The sequence below is a fragment of the Cydia pomonella genome, chromosome 21 (assembly GCF_033807575.1).
Source record: "Cydia pomonella isolate Wapato2018A chromosome 21, ilCydPomo1, whole genome shotgun sequence".
Lineage (NCBI taxonomy): Eukaryota > Metazoa > Arthropoda > Insecta > Lepidoptera > Tortricidae > Cydia > Cydia pomonella.
In genome coordinates, this window is record NC_084723.1 from 637,889 (window position 1) to 643,115 (window position 5,227).

Below are 5,227 nucleotides of genomic sequence, written 5' to 3' on the forward strand. Positions count from 1 at the left end.
GTCCTAGCCCGTATTTCCTGCAACAATTGGTGATCCAAATCAGGTATGTCAAACTCCTCTTGTAGAGCCGCGGTGACCTCCTTATATGTAGTAAGTTTCGTACGTTGCGACCGGAACCACGACAACGCCGGACCCTCAAGAACTTCAGGAAATCCCTTATATATACGACTCTCTGAGATTCCTCTGGCATCTCGCAACTCCTCGAGGCGAGACAGAAACGTACGAACGCAGGTGTCACCTTTGAATTTCAAATTCAAGGAATTTATGTTGAAAGTCTTGTCCGTTTTATAAATAATTTCCCTAACAATACGAGATTCGTTAGGAGATTGAAAATCATCATCTGACCCAGACGACGCAGAAGAGCCTTGCTCATTCAACCGATCTAATAAAGAAGTAATTAATGTTTTCAACAGAAGTACCGCTTCGGTCTCCTGAGGTAACCGTGAAACACGACACAAAAGATATTTGCATCGCGAGGATAGTCTATCAATCGCCGACGCCGTCAAGTCTCCTTTCGCTTCTAAATCTAATTCCTCTACCTTACGTTGGCAGAGCTCCAATTCGGCAACTTCGTTACTTATTAACAAGTCCTGGCACTTCAAACTACCCTTTTTGGCTAAATCTGCAGTCTGTTTTAACGCATGACATAAGCTGGACCGACGCGATACAGGATTAACCGGAAGTCTGCGAATCGCCAGTTCATGTGCCATTTCGTCTTTATGTAAATGTATGATTTTACATCCCGCATTTAGGAAATCCATTTTTTAAGATTGATATTTAATATCAGAAGTAAGTCAGTGTCAAGTTTTGAATTGTAATATTTTAAAGTAAGTTAAAACTTTATTAGATTTTAACCCTTTTAAAGTATTTTAAAATAGTGAGAAAATTTCTCTTATGTAAGGCTAATTATTTAGCGTAGTATAGTTTTATTTATAAGTTGGTTAAATTTATAAGTTTAACCTCCAACTCAAGCAACAATTTAAAACAATAACTTGCAATCCCTTTTACATAAAATAACCTTAATACTAAAATAATGCAAAAATGTTTCACTTGGACATGTCATACTCCATAGGCCATACGTTGGGCATGCCACTGTAATAGTTGTGGATGAGCTCTGGATATGGAGAAGATCTGATTCTATTATTGTTAAAGACCGTTTCCATAGAAGGAAACGTGTTTCTATGGAGTGATCCAGAACTCACCAAACTTCACTACTGAAAAGTTCACAAATACCTTCGGCTAACTACAATCATAGATAGGGTCGCGGTTCAGGCCACTATGGAGTGAGAATAGGTATCCAAAAATTTAAGGTAGGACGCCAGGATACTATCCTCATCAAGCGCATGACATATCCAAATGAAAATCCCAAATTTATTTAATACACAGTTTATTCCTTAAATATATATGACCCGCTACGGTCAACACGAGTTATTTATTAGTAAATAAGTAATACTAAATACTTCTTAGTGACACCACTATTTCTTGAAATTTACACTAAATACATCATAGACATCTCTGTGTCTACGGACAACAATATCAAAATTTGTCTTCCTAACATAACACTGTCTAAAGTAAAAGTTATGCCCCAACCTCCGGGGATGTTTAGCAGTAAGCAATTGCTCACAGGGATTACAGGTTACCTGTTCAGCGTAAAGGGTCCATATTTAACTAAAGGTATCTCATAAAAGTCTTAACTTCACGGACACTGCCAAGAAGAACGCTGCCACCGGATGGCACAGCCTTAGAGAACCAGGGTCCAGGAAAAACCAGGGTCCAGAAAAAACCAGGGTCCAGGAAAAAAACCCTAAGAACAAAGAAAATGTTCTATGTTAAAAAATTATGTTTTAACACGTTTAGTTTTATAGAAAAATTATATTTTAAACTGCGGCACAGCGCGATTTAAATTACGGCAATGAAGCGATTAAATGACTTACCGGGGTTTATGCCGGGTCCATTATTTCCTATACCAACGACGGCGCCTGCAGACCGCGTGGCAAGACGAAGAGGTGGTTGACGTTACATTAGGTTTTGCTGGAAAATCCACATAAAACACTATATTAACCCATTTGCGAAAGGACACACTACCTCCGCCTTTCCTTCTTTATATATTTAAAAAGTGTGGAAACTCACCAAGTTATGTTAAATTGAAGAGAAAAGATTAGCAGCCGCCATTTTAGGTAGGCTCTAAGACGCTAAATTATGCACATTTTGGGACGAGCTGTAACAAAATTACATTAACGATTACTAACTTGAATTTACCACAGTTTTAGGAAATAAAACCTTCAAGTAGGTTACATACCCCTAAGATTGATTGCCGAAAGATTTTCTAATATCCTTCACATCTTGAAGATCGATCGAACAATGATTTATCAAAATTCCAATCCGAGAAACCACAGACAAACTGATGAATGAAAACCTTCTCATTCAATGGATACCACAACTGACCGGTTTGACTCTCGGAATAATTCGAAATATCAACAATAAAAAGAGTTACTCATTTTAGGAAGCAAATAATACGGACTATATTAATAATTGGAAATTATAAAAAGATAAAAGAACCACAAGTATATGTTTATTGTCGTACAACAAGTGTGACCGACCATCTGTTACGGAACCATGGACAAAAAAACCAAATGACATTGACAGCCGTCAGTGTCTACCGCTGAAATAAACAACTGCTCGGTTTTATCGAAATCATACTGTTAATACGTGGTATTTCTATGTTTTAAAATGTGTTTCAATTGTGAAATGTATATACCACAACGAAAACAAAGTGCCTGTGTCCTAGCACAACGCAGGAACACGACATGGATGTGCAAAATGCAACGGAGTGAACGCACAGACTGACCTAACGCTCCGGTAAGTTTTGTCCACTCAATATAGCTAAAAGCGTATCTGTAAAGTTGAAAATATCACTACAGGTCTCAGTCCTTGACTGACCCACTATGACATCCGTGTCGAAGACATTTCAACTACCAAATCTTACCAAAACAAACATACCATTTTCTAACCTATAAAGTACCTATATAATATGCTACTCAGCTGTTTATAACACTGGGTGGATACCCCAAAGTGTTACAAAGTATTACCTAAAACTGCATGCTGATAATAATTAAACAAAATATTCATTTATTTCGGGCCGGGGGCCCATGTTAGTTACAATTCCTTAGACTATATTAGCACCTACTCGTATACAAAAAGTAATTACAATGAAATTATTTATAATTAAAAATTAGACTAAATAATACATAACAATAATATTCCACAATAAATAAAAATAATGAAATTAATAATTCAAAATACAATACATAATTTTTATACAAGGCCGAGCATTATTTGCCTTCATTTGTCATAAATGGGGAGTCAAACCTATACGCAAACAGTCCCAGGATGCTGTTGCTGCTGCTTCGAACGCGACTGAGTAGGGAGGCCACTTTCTTGCGGATACAATTAAATTTAAGTGAACAGTGTAAAAACATAAATTGTAAGTAACAAAATATCATTTCATAAATATACCTATACAAATGATTAATAATTGAGGTAGTCAAATAATTAGTTTAAATCAAATAATAGCTAACCTAACATCATTAAGGAGCCTCTAGGAAGTCTTTTATTAGTAGAAACATTTTTCGATTTAATAAGTACCTCCACCTTACAGAAAATCACAGCCAAATAACACTAGACCCTACTCATAGTGTTGTGTTCCTGCCGGTGAGTAAAGTTGCTAGAGCTGGCGGGAGGGGGTTAGGGTCGGCAACGCGCATGAAACTCCTCTGGAGTTGCAGGTGTACATAGGCTACGGATACTGCTTACCATCAGGCGAGCCGTATACTTGTTTGCCACCAACGTAGTATAAAAAAAAAGAATCCGATGAACCGGGAGGTTTCTCATATGTAACTTTGGGCGTTATAAAATCAGGTCCTGAAACAAAGGCTTGTGAAATTCAAACTACTTGTGAAATTCAGACTACACCAGTATAACAGCTGCAAGTAATGCGGCGCGACATTTTTTTTTAAAGATGGGAGTACGGTCTTTTCTTGGCGGCATTTGCGACAATTGCGGCAGCTATGCAGTCAGCATTGATGTCGTACCCTAAGTATGATAGATAGATAGATAAAGCGTTTATTTGTTTGCTGCAAATACACACAATTTAAAAACACAGGCAAACAGAGAAATACAAAATTAATAAAACCGGCCAAGAGCATGTCGGGCTATGCTCAGAGTAGGGTTCCGTAGTTACTCTTCCGTCACAATAAGCTAAACTGGAGCTTAAAGTATGGTAGATTGTTAGCCAAGGGATGAACTGTGCGTGTACGTCTTTTTACTATGAAGGGGAACCTTTTTGCGATAACTCAAAAACAGCTAAACTGATAATATCCGCTATAGTTTTCATTTAATGTCTTTCTTAAGCTCTACTTCCACGATTTTTTCCATATTTTTTGGACCTATGGTTCAAAAGTTAGAGGGGTGGGGGGACACATAATTTTTTTTCTTTCGGAGCGATTATCTCCGAAAATATTCACTTTATAAAAAAATGTTTGTTAAAGACCCCTATTAGTTTTGAAAGACCTTTCCTACGATACCCCACACTGTAGGGTTGAAGCAAAAAAAAAGTTGACCCCCACTTTACGTGTAGGGGAGGTACCATAAAAAAAATTAAATTTTTAGATTTTATTGTATGACTTTGTCGGCTTTATTGATTTATATATCCATACCAAATTTCAGCTTCCTAGCACTAACGACCACGGAGCAAAGCCTCGGACAGACAGACAGACAGACAGACGGACATGGCGAAACTATAAGGGTTCCGTTTTATGCCATTTGGCTACGGAACCCTAAAAAGTACACAATCAATTAAAACAAAATACAGAATCTTATAAATATTATAAACAAACAGGAATAGTGGAATAGTAGTAGTTACAATGTGTGCATTGCAGCAACAACAAAAGGGTGCCGACTCAGCTATACGCTTCACTCTTTCGAGCAAAGCACTGGTGTTCTGTCGGAACCCAGATCACGTGGTGAGTGTGATGTAAAATTGTCGATGAAGTGGTAATAAAATACTAAATATCAGATTTTAAAATTGATGATGAGAACGCATATGTCGTAGTTATAATTTTATATCGGCGTCTAGTTTCATATGTGCACCCTGAGCAATGCAGTATATGTAATAGAAAGAGACAGTGAACAGCTTAAATAAAGCCCGCCCCGCAAAATGTACCCGGTA

General features: G+C 37.4%; 1 long non-coding RNA gene across 1 annotated transcript; it reads right to left on the minus strand.

The window, feature by feature from the left end:
• Positions 1-1,370: 1,370 nt before the first annotated feature.
• LOC133529513 (uncharacterized) lies at positions 1,371-3,080 on the minus strand. Its single transcript, XR_009801146.1, has 2 exons — positions 2,300-3,080; positions 1,371-2,218 (listed from the first exon to the last, which is right to left on the minus strand). It is a non-coding gene; the product is annotated as an uncharacterized LOC133529513 (long non-coding RNA).
• Positions 3,081-5,227: the final 2,147 nt, after the last annotated feature.